This window comes from Hydractinia symbiolongicarpus, chromosome 5, assembly GCF_029227915.1.
Source record: "Hydractinia symbiolongicarpus strain clone_291-10 chromosome 5, HSymV2.1, whole genome shotgun sequence".
NCBI classification, from domain to species: Eukaryota; Metazoa; Cnidaria; class Hydrozoa; order Anthoathecata; family Hydractiniidae; genus Hydractinia; species Hydractinia symbiolongicarpus.
Window position 1 is genome coordinate 30,354,901 of NC_079879.1, and position 13,030 is coordinate 30,367,930.

Consider the following 13,030-nt stretch of genomic DNA (forward strand, 5'->3'; position numbering starts at 1 on the left):
AGCAGTGTGGGAAAAATTTTATTGCGAAATTTGAAAACGAAGTTACTTTCTTTTAAACAACAAAAAGGAATAATAACTCTCTACTCTAACGAAACTTAAGGGGGGGGCTTGGTGATAAGGCAAAATTGCTTTCTGCAAGCTCCAGTCAGTCTTTTAAACTTCATCGTATGGTTTGAGATCTTTATTTTACTAGCTGATGTATGTATATATTTTCTATTTACTTTTAAACGATACGAACTTGTATATATAAACGAACTTGTAACTCTCTTTGACGAAAAAAAAAATACACACACACATACACAGGTTACAATTCGCGAAAGTTTCTGCCCCTAAAGTAATACAAAATCCTTGTGAGGATTTTAAGGAAAGGCGTATTTAATAACAATGCGAGGGGTTTCAGCTGCACTGAAAACTTTGTGATAAGACACAGTCTACTTTACAGTTTGATGAAAAAAAAATAATATGTTGGCAGGGTAGGTTGAACATGACGAATTCTTAGGTGGATGTATATTACCGGTCAATAACACCAGTATAAGTGTGTGTAGTATCAGACACTTGCTGAAAGGTAAAAAAGCGAACATACACCCACACGAATGTAGCACAAACTTTTCGGTATCGTTCTAGATTTATGAAATTAATTTATGAAATACAATGTTAGTGCTAGAATCAGAAGTAACATTTCCGTAAACTGTGGAAAAAAAGATTTTGTTTTCATTTTTACCGTTCCCTTACTTCTACTATCAGTGGCGCTACTTAAAATTAGAGATTAAACCTTAACTCTTCTTCGTTGATGATGGCTGGTCGTTGATTTCAATAAAAAATTTTCTAAATAAGGTAATGGATACGATTATGTTTCACAGCTAATCAAATTGATGCATTTTTATCACCTCACTGTTCAAGTGTGGAAGCTTCTGGAAGAATTTGACTGATGATATTTCTTACCTGAAATTGTACTCTCCATCCTCCGAAAAAGTTCTGGATATAAACAAACAAAACAATTTATCTAACAACCCCGTTCCCAGCGCCTGTTTTACTTTTCTATAATCGAACGTTCGTATCGCCGTTATGATGTCAGAAAAGATGTTACAACTGATGGGTACACTAAAGGCGAGAAGAAAGGTGCGTTAGACCAAGGAAAGTTGTTTTTTTTGTGTGTTACTATTATATATTACCATTTACCATCGAATAAAAAATTTGAAAACCATAGTGGTTGCTGTTAAGGGCTATTTTGTTGTTAAGGGCTATTTTTTGTGAATTCCTTATTTCTAAAAAAAGTATGATGTTAATTTAGCGCGTCTTTTATTGCTCATATGTTCCTTTTTTTCCACTTGGTAAAAGAAAGAAACGGTAAGATGTGATCCATTTTTTTCTTAGCCACTAAGATTTTGTCAAAATTTTGTACCGAGTAAAGTTTTTTTCTGACTTTATTTTAGTTTCTTTAGTCTTTTTGCCGATTTTTGCTTTTTCCTCTTTTTAGCAGGAACCAATACTTTATAAACTGAATAGGTATTCGAAATATTAGTGGGCAAAAAGTGACCATTTAGTCGGCAAAAGTAGGAAACTTTAGTGCAGGTGACTGATAATTTAATTGACCAAAAAATTTTTTCCGATCTTTTTTCCGACATACTTATTGCCAGTAACTTTGCGTATTAAGTTTTCCAGGCTGTCACGAAAAACAGAAACTTCTGCATTTTTTAACATTCTGTGCAAATCTAGAGTAGATTGTTCATTTACGTACAAACCTCTTAAATGAGTTTTCTACATTTTTCACGACAAGGACAGAATTGTGTTCTATATGTTGTAACATTACTTTATAAATTATTTGACAGAATTTTCAGGTCAGAGTTCTCGCTCATAATATTGAACTAAATCGAGGTGTGATGAAATATAACGTTTGACGTGGTTTGTTTTTCTTTAGTATTCGAAACATAGATAAAGATTAGCCAGACTCAAAGCGTTTTAATATAAACAATATTGAAACCATTGGCGAAATTTTTAGTTCCGATGCGTCTGCCCAAGAATTATGCAACACGGATAAAATTAACTTTGTTTCCAGGACCTTTTATTGCTTTTTTGATTTCAAAGACGGTGTGTGGAAATCTTCAAAAAAGCGAAAAAACAATGGAAATAAGGTTTGGATGGAACATTGTATCTCCATGCACAAAAAAAATTCTGCTAAAATTTTCTTAATCGTCATGTTTATATTCGTGACACCAAATGACAACTTTAATCCCAGGGCCTGTAGTATTTTTTTATTATAAGGATAAGCGTTTCATCCTCGTATCAAAAACGCTACAGACCCTGGGATCGAGGTTGACTAGATGACGATTTTCGCAGGGCTGAACTTAAGAAGGATAGAAATAAGTTGGATGTCTTAAGATAAGTCTAGGAAATATTTTATTTGTTTTTTCAAGTTGATAGCTAATATCCCTTGTTAAAGATTAAGAAAAAATGCAAATGATGTCATATTGTAGCATAGTTAAAAGGGTCAATCAAGGACACTAAAAATTAAAAATCATAATGTATCATTTTTTTATTTACTTAAGGAAACTATAACTACTTATCATTCGTTTATTCTTTCCCTTCCTCGTTATCCGTCTTTCTGTAACTGTATCTCTAACCACTTAATTTTTTGTAATAAATAGATTGTTTTCGCATCTGTTCTCGTCCTAAAACTCTTTGAGAAAGCCTCGAAAGTGTCGAGACTTATTTCGAAACTTTTCAATAGTTATTTTTACCCCCTTTCTCGATTGTTTTTGTACCTTAAAATTAACTAGGAAGTGATAAATCTTGATTATCCGGTCAACAAGTAGATTAAAATCGCTAAAGTAATTGGAAAGTTAAAGACAAATGAGCCTCTTAAAACGTTCATTAATAAATTATAACAAGTTTCACGTTCGCAATTATTTCAAAAAACTGGCAACATTTACCAACGGAATGCAATGACGTCATCAAGGTATCAAATTTCCCACAGCTCCAACATTTTACTTTACCGAAGTCACCCAACATCACGTAGGAACTGACGACAAGCCGGATGAACAGTGTCGTATAATATGCTGCATGTTTCCTTCCAAACGTCACATAAAATTGATCTCCAAATAAAAATTTGTCTACATGTCTGATTTTATTGAACCTTATCATCAACATTGCCACTCTTTTACAGCTCCAACAATTAATAAAATTGCCAGCTGACTGGAAATTAGAAAAATTAAGGGAACATGAAATATGTTTCAGAAACCAGTCTAGTTTACTATTTATGGATGGATATAATTTAATTTATGTTTCTCACATTTGATTAAACTTTAAATGCATATCCACAACTACAGTTTTTGTTTTGCCTGCTTGAATTTAAAATTAAAGTCGGAGCCGCCATCACGCTAAAAGGGCGTCAATTAATTGATACAGGAAAAGGCACTTGAAAGGGATACTGAAATGATTAATTGGAGCGTAAAAATACAATACCCTTATTGCTGAAACCGAGCAACGGTAGATGTAATATGGTTTGTTTAGCAGTGGTGCGCGCTTCGTAGAAAAACAAAAGTATAGGCATTATTATAAAAAGCTCTGATAAGAACTAAAAACATCACTCAGTGCGATTTTTTCTCACGTAAAGCCACACACATCTAAATCGAAAGTGGGCTTAAGTGATGACATTTGCAAGTAGAAAGCTAACCCTTACGTTTTACATCTTTACATACGAGATGTCTGTCTCTGAGAGGGGGAAATAAGCTATAAAACTTTAAGTTATTTTCTGAGTCTGCCAAGTAACAAGGTGTTACTTGGCAGACTCATTTGCTTGACCTGTCCTAATTATTTGTGTTGCCTAAATTTGCCTGAAGAAAATTAAAAGATCTATTTTTTTTAAAATAAAAAAGACAATCTTGGAGGTAATTAGTCTCTCTGAAAGTCAAGGAGCTGAGAGATATAAATCGCTCTGTTCTAAATGTGTTTGCCATTCTAAAATTGTTTGTAGATGTGTATTTTAAGGACCAGAATAATAATTTGTTACTTCATGTACTCCGTACAAGTGAAATTCTGGAAGTCATATATTAAATATATAGTAACTTAAATTCTAAAAAACGACCTAAGTTTAACGTGTTTATGTTTACGTTGTCAGTTGTGGATTGTACTGAGTTTTAGTTGTCTTCTTTGCAGCTTAACATTGCTCCAGACTTTTGATAATTTCTGTTACTTTGTCTTCCAATTGAAAAGCTTCCAGTTACTGTTACCGTTTTTTAAGCAATTCGTTCGATTATCTACTACTTTCTCCTCACTAATAGAATTTTTCCGTATTAATACCATCTGCATCACCTATATCTTCACTGTCGTTGTTTACTTCTTCGGTATCATTTTTTTTAGCAACAGAATCTCTGTTTGCATTTCTTCCAGCACTTATTCATATAACGTACATTAAGAATTAAAATTTTTGGCGGAAAAACTTTTGTTATTTCAGCGCAAAAATTTTAGGACAAGTTTATAAAGTCAAAAAATGTTTGGGTAAGTCTTTTGAACGAATTTTAACCAAATTTCAAAAGTATTGATTACGGGAAATGACACAAAAAGAAGGCTAGAAGCATTTATAGTGTACATATATTCAATCAAGATCTAAAAAAGGGTCTTTAGGATCCAACTTTAAAGATAGAGCCTCAGACAAATGTGAAAATAACGAAAGTAAGAAGTTCAAAAACTGCAGTTTTTTATTGATTTTTTAATCACCCTATATATATTTCTATGCACTGGTCCCTTTTTAAAAAAATTAAAAAAAACGCAAATTTTCGGACCAAAAAACTTTCGGCAGAAACAAAACCCGAAAGTTTTTCCGTCCGAAAATTTTCGTTTCTAATGTATGATTCAGCATAATCATCTTGTTCTTTACATTTCAATACACTATCTTGTTTTGCAATTTTATTGTAGGAATCACCACCTTCGTCCTCAAGGATTTTTGCCATTTCGATATGAGGAGGGTAACCTGCATATTCCTTCTTGTTTTGCTCGTATACCTGTGTTGTAATCCTATTTCGCAAGTAATTTATTACTTGGTTACAATTTAAATTATATATTTTCTTCTAACATCATGACAGCATTGATAACCCCTTTTCCATTTCAAAAAGTTTCTCTTCTTATCTCGTTCTTGACCCTAGTGAGATAAGCAACAATGCTTGTTTTGTAAAGTAACAGAAGCTCTTCCTCTTTAATGTTCGATAATATTGTTGATTAAAAAGATACAATGCTCAGAATTGCTTTTTTGGTCTCACAACCTCTCAATTTCGCGTTGTAACGATTTAATTTGATATGTCAATATTCTTCAATTTTGATCTTCAAGGTGTTTTTTTTTTTTAAAAAAAACTGTTTTCCTTTAATTTTTGTCCTAATTTTCTAATCGTTTCAGCCAATTTTGTATTTTGTAGATAAAATGCATTGTCTATCTTCAGAACCTCATTTTTCTTTGGTATGTTCTTATTTTCTTCGACCTGGACAAACTTTTGAATAGGAGTCTTCATTCTCCTTGTTTTGTTTTCCAATTGCATGATATTTAAAACGCAGTGCTTGATTTTTCGATTTGTCCTTATATTTTTTGTTACTCCATGCTAATCGTCCTTTTGCATCTTCTATTGCTAACTCTTCAAACGTCCCGAATAATTGATTCTGGAACTCCTGTAGTCTAGTAAGTAGGATGTTAACAGATAGGACAAGGGGCGGGCAGACTTTCACGCATTATCACTACCAAATAAGCTTGGGCGTCAAAACCTCTTTCTCGTTGCTCATGTCTTTTCTGAGTTGTTGCAAAATTTTCTACTTTTTAAAAATCTTTTTATCCATCAAACGCTCGCATTTCTACGTAAATGTGTTCACTATGATACTCCTACCTATTCACAATTGATTTTTATTTTAGGAAAAAATAATTAGGAAAAAAAAAAGTTTTGTTTTCATCCACAACAATACACCTTTCCCGAATTTCATAAATTATAATAATTATGACGTCATTCAAAATTTTATAATGGTTCTGTGCTCAAATAAGGATATTCAGATTGAATACTAAATTATTATGACAAAAATGAAGTTTTTAGGGCAATATAATATTCTGGTTGAATTTAATTTGGAAAACGAGGCTATTCTTAGGAAGCTCGGCTATATGAAGGGTTTGACCGTAACGTTTAGTTGGAATTGAGGCACTTAACGAACAGAAATATTTACGAAATTAGGTAATTTGTTATACTTTTTGCTAAGGAACTTAGGGATAAAAATCATTTTTAGTATCGACCTCTTCAATTGAGTATGGCATAATTAGGAAATTTGCGAAAGGTCTATTAACAACTGATTTAAGTAATTTTCTTTTTTCGGATAACAGATCTGAAGTGCAAGAATAAAAACTGCTACATCTGCGAAACATTTTATCAAAGAATGAAGTAACAAGGGGCGTGAACGACCGAAATATACATTTGATGATTCGTTCATTAGTTGTCTTTTCTTTTCATCTTTATTCTTTTTATATACTGCAGGAATGGTTTGATTTCTGTGACGTTAATAAACTCCATTTGTTCTTGAATCTCGAAGTTTTTTGCTGCCAAATCTGATCAATTTATCTCCAGTTGAATCGATTGTTTCGTAAACTTTTCTCCAGATAATTGTTGCACTGATGAAGAGATAGAGAAATATTCCTTCTGGCATAGTCGACGTCGACCAAAGGGAAATTCCCTAAAATGTTAGTAACCAACACAAAATAATATTAAATAATATTAATTATAATAATATTTCATGTAAGATACATGACGTCATCTACCAACACATAATAATATGAAATGATAGATACATTAAATACTAACACAAAATCATATTAATGAATCATATGACGTCATGCGCAATAGCATATATGCTATTATACAGAATATGAGTAAAAATTATCATGACCGTGCTAGAAATTTTGCTGATTGAAAAAAATATATACAAGAAGCCCTGGGGGCTCTAAGAATTTCCGCTTGCTACCAAAATATTTGATGAAAACCTGCTAATTCGTTGTGTTATTGTGCTAAACATTCGAGGAGGTTTGGTGCATGAACCTCTGAAGATAAAGCACACAAGTGACATTATATCTTACAACAAACGCAAACAAAACGAAACGTGTCATAATAAACTCACATTTTAAAATAAATTGCTAACAAAAAATACAGCCTATCATTCATGGTTGAAAGTCTTGCGATTGAAACGTTTATGGTCTAAAACGGCATTTAGTTGACAAAAAATCAAAATTTCGATGTCACCATTATGTTCAGCATACTTTTTTTGTTAACTTTGCCAATTTTTGTTAAAAATGAAGTAGTTTTAATTTTTGGACCAATTTTGTCCTAAAATAACATTTAAGGTGGCAAAAAATCAAAATTATTATGTCACCATTATGTTCAGCATACTTTTTTTGTTAACTGTGCCAAATTTTGTCAAAAACAAATACTAATTTTGTCCTGAAACGTCATTTAAATGAGTTCCCAGTAGTTAGGGAGCTTGGGACTATGTGCCAGAGTCTATAAAGAAGGGTGTCAATAGCGTATATAACACGTTCAAAAACAATGTGATGAAACTCAGCAACAGGGTCATGGGTGCAACGCTTCATGACGAGGTTGAGCAAGAGGCAAGGGAAGATCATAATTCAGAGCAATCGAATCAAGATTTCACGCCACAGGAGTATAAACATGCGATTCATAAGACTTTTAGAAATTATCGTATAGCTGGTATAGGTAGAACAGACATTAATGGGTACTTAGGTATGGTTCGATCAAATGTAAAAACACTTATTGAAAACCAAGTGGAAGAAATGGGCTCTGCGAAAATCCAATGTCACTCTGAATCAAGTGGAGGAAACCCATCGATGGTACTAACGAGTTTATAGAAGTAGACAAGGTTTTTCATAGCAACATGGCATCTGTATTCCAGGGCACCATTGTGGATGAAGTGATGGATACAATGTTTGCTCAAATTAGAACGCATGTGGAAAATCCCGCTTTACCGAAAAGTGGTTTTAGTATCGGTAGAATCAATAACATGGATATAGACTTTCATAAATTGAAGTTAACGAGAGGCTCTTCATACATTGAAACACCCAGATGGATCTTGATGAAAAAAGCTATCATAAATCCTATAAATAATGACGAGGAGTGTTTCAAATATGCGATTATCGCCGCCATACATCATGAAGAGATTTGTACAAACCATCAGAGAATCAGCAAGCTGCGATCTTATATGGATCGATACAACTGGCAGGGCATCGAGTTTCCAACAAGCATCAAGGATATCACCAAATTCGAGAAGAACAACCCAGAGATCGCGGTGAATGTCCTGTATGCAAGAGGTAAGACTTTTAATATCCTCCGTCGATCAATATTAAACGAAAGAGAGAAACGGGTTAATTTGCTACTCCTCACGGATTACAAAAAGAGCCACTATGTGGCCATCAAAAATTATCAAGACTATTAGGGCGTGAAATATCGAAGAACCATGGAAAAATGAGTTTTGTCTGAATTGCCTACAAGGGTTTCAAACAATAGAATCCCGCGATAAACACTATGCATATTGCAAAGATAATGAAGCTGTAAAGATCACGATGCCCAGCGAGAAGTAAAAGTGGCTTTACTATCAAGATGACCAATGCCAGTTCATGGTTCCGTTTGTGATATACGCAGATTTCGAATCTCTACTTATTCCGATGAAAGAGAATGCTCGCGATACCAAAACTAAGACGCTGAATAAGCATGTACCATGCGGGTGGGCCACATATTCCACCTTTGCCTACGGGTCCTTGCCATATCCACTGAAAGTATACAGGGGTGAAGATTGTGTAAAGAAGTTCATCGATCATCTAGAGAACGAGGTAAAGCGACTCTACAGCACCTACCCTCAACAGAACATGTTACCACTAACGGAGGTAATAGAGAGGGAGTACGTCATCTGCATGAAACCCTTTGACAAAGACGAATATAGCCTTAAAGTTCGAGACCACCGTCACTACACGGGGCTATGTAGAGGCGCAGCGCACGCAATTTGCAATCTCAGATATAAGATACCTAATCACGTACCTGTGATATTTCACAATTTAAGTGGCTATGATGCCCACTTATTCATACGTGAACTAGGTGAAATATATGACACCTAGGATATCGGATGCATCGCGGAAAGTACCGAAAAATATATATCGTTTAATGTAAAGATCAATATCCCAATCGCGGGTATGGGGTATGGCGATGGTGAATTTTATAAGAGGATCGAGATCAGATTTATAGACAGCTGTTGATTCATGGCATCAAGCTTGGAAAAATTGGCAAGCAACCTCGATGATGAACAATGCAAAAATCTCCGTTGGTATTTCACTGAGGATGACACCTTTAAACTCATGCGTAGAAAAGGTGTATATCCTTATGAATATATGAATGCCTCGCAACGATTTAAATAGACTGGGCTACCTACAAAGGAGGCTTTCTATAGCAAGTTGAACATGAATGGGATTAGCGATGAAGAATACGAACACGCTCAAAAAGTGTGGAACAATCTAAAGGGTGATGAGACTACCATGGGTGACTACCACGATGCATATTTAATAACGGATGTACTGCTATTGACCGATATCTTTCAGAACTTTCGCAGCACTAGCCACGCGAACTACAAACTAGATCCTGCTCATTTCTACAGCGCTCCAGGCTTAGCTTGGAAGGCAGCCTTGAAATATACGGGTGTAAGGCTCGAGCTTTTAACAGACCCCGATATGTTATTGATGTTTGAAAAGGGTATTCGAGGTGGTATCACGCAAAGTGTTCACAGGTACGCGAGGGCCAACAACAAATATATGGGTAATCGATACAATCCTAATGAAGAATCGTTGTATCTGCAGTACCTAGACGCCAACAACCTGTACGGATGGGCAATGCAACAGCTTTTGCCTACTCATGGCTTCAAATGGATATCAAATGTAGAGGTAATAGATGAAAAGAAGATCGAGAAATTGGTATATGATAATAAATATGGTTACTTGCTGGAGGTTGACGTCGATTATCCGAAGGATTTAAACAACAAACACAACGACCTCCCCCTCCTACCAGAGCGCAAGTTTGTACATAGAGTAGAGGAGCTAATACCAAATCTCGAACATAAACGGAAATATGTTGTACACATAGGGGCTCTTCATCAAGCCTTGAAACACGGGCTCGAGCTTAAAAAGGTGCATCGCGCTATCCAGTTTAACCAAAAGCCATAGCTGCGTGATTATATCGATCACAACACGAGGCCAAGAACTGCCGCCAAGAACGAGTTCGAGAAAGATTTCTATAAATTGATGAATTTGAGCGTGTTTGGGAAAAATATTGAGAGTATCCGCAATCATCGCAATGTCAAGCTAGTCACGAACGAAGCCGCATATTCAAAGCTGACCATGCAACCAAATTTCAAGAGCGGCACTTGTTTTGGTAAGAATCTCATGGGTATTGAAATAGGTAGAACGGGTATTAAGATGAATAAGCCGATATATGTAGGTCAGGCTATTCTTGACAAATCCAAGATGTTAATGTATGAGTTCCACTATGATTTTATGCAGCCAAAGTATGGTAGTAAAATACAACTGTGTTATATGGATACGGATTCGTTTGTATATCACATCAAAAGGAGGATTTTTATCGTGATATTGCCGATGATGTGGAGGCACGTTTTGACACGAGTGATTATGACAAGAATGACAACAGACCTCTCCCGATTGGTAAAAATAAGAAGGTGATACGCTTGATAAAAGACGAATTAGGGGGTAAAATTATGACGCATTTCATCACATTGAGACCGAAAGCCTACGCATACAAAAGCCTCACGAAAGAAGGCGGCGATAAAAAGGCCAAAGGAGTGAAGAGAACTGTCACCAAAAAATGTATCACCTTTGAGGACTATGAGCAATGTCTGATGGAAGGCATTGATGTAAACAAAACTTGGCGTTGTATTAATAACAAAGGTCACAATATATACACGCAGGAATTCACAAAGATTGCCCTGAATAGAGCTGACGATAAGCGGATTGTACAAGTTAATCAAATAAAAACGCCTGCTCGAAGCCATTACCGGTTGAAAGAGAAATAAAAATGGAGGATGTATTGATATTTATCGCTATATTGCTCCCATATATTTTAATCATCCTCGGTTATTTGAAATATAGACGGGTAATAATAAACATGTCAAATCTCGTTGATATATTCGATACGCCAGCAGAAGCGCTTGAGCAACCTGTAGATAAACGTTAAATCCTGAAAGATATAAGAAAGACCAACCCACATTTACTGCCTAAAAAATGTAGCAATAGCTTCATTGATAAGGCATCAGATGAAATAGTCGAAAAAATATACGCAGAGGTAGTTGAAAAGGAACTCCAGGAAAAGGGGGAAACCACAGCGAGAGCCATCAGCAATCATGCGTTTGGACTATATAGCAAAACCATCAGCAATTTTGTACCCATCGATGATGTAGAGGCTCTCCGTAAGGGTCTCGACAAAAAACGCCAACCCCTGTTGGAATTGGCTATTAGCGGGAGGCATAGGAAGCACAGTCTCTGGCTGATAACGCAGTCTTATACCGCAATTCCCAAAAATCTCCACCGGCAGAAAAAGCAGTTGTTTTGCTGGTATCCGCACGAGAGAAGTGATCTTGTTTTGCTGGATCAAGAGACGAACATTATTGATGATTGGGAGCCAATCAAAAACCAACTCAAAAAGTCCAAGCACGCGTGCCTATATATTCATCTCGAGCACCCTAGAAATTGGAGCATATTGGAATAAATAAATATGTTATATGAATTGATGAAAGAACAGTTGAAAGCCTGCCACGAGGAGATGGACAGAATACCCTATCTTGAATCTCATTTAGAGGCTCTTGATGAAGAGCTTCGTGATGTTCTGGAGAGAGAAAGAATCCATAGGAGGGTCTGGAAAATGATTTGATCATCCGCGAATCTATGACCGAGCTTGGAATCCTTGCTTATACAGCGTTCGGAAAATTTTTAGCGCCTTTGTTGGTAGCCGCTCATACAATTAATCATACAAAATTGTCTAAACAGGGTTCTCCCGAATCGGAGGAACCGATGAATGATACAAGCTCTCCATCATAAAAGAAGATTTTATAAGCCCTGTGGCTTATAAAAAATGAGCAACGAACAACCACAAGAAGAAAGGGTAATAACAAAACCAGTGAAGCATCCTGGTAGAGTAGCCCAAGGCCACAAGTTGGCCGCACTTATGAAGAAGAGGAAGGAAGAAGTAAGGCAACAAGAGGGTGTTGTACAACCGCCAGTCAAAACCTCTTCTGGAGTGAGTTCTGTACAGTCAGGAAGTGGAATATACATTGGTAGAAGCCTACTCGCGATCGTATGTATTGGAGGTGCCTACTATTTTATCCGTAAGAGATCCGCGAGTACCATAATGCTCCCTGTTGCAGTGGCTCAGCAACCAAGCGTGAGGCAGGAGCCTAAGGCAGAGATTGACATTTTTCACATGCGATGATCCCTATAATAAAGCATGAGCAGCAAAGAATATCAGAAAGAGGTTGTTGATAGTCTATGGGAGAGTGTAAGGCTAGTATCATATACCATCGTAATAGCATTAGGTGCCAAAAAGGCGCTAGGTATTTCTAGACCAGGTTCAAAAATGGACATGGAGGATGGATTAAAGCTCGCCGGATATATGACGGGGGCTATCTTATTTGATGATTATGCGATAAAACAGGGTTGGTACAAGCGTTCGATGATGCCAACTAAGAAAGCACATGCAAATTTCATGTATACCATGTGGTATACATGAAGAATAAATGCTAGATATTGTCAAGGTATCTCATACGGCTATATTTACGGGCCCTACAAGTTGTGGAAAGACGCAGCGCGTGCTCGACCTCCTGGAAAATGAATACAGGGGTCACTTTCAAAATATAGTGATACTCTGTCCCACGATACGTTTCAATAGAACTTCCTTGGAGAGATCCTCGCTTTGGAAGGATGATTATGTGTTCCTTATTGACCCAGGTG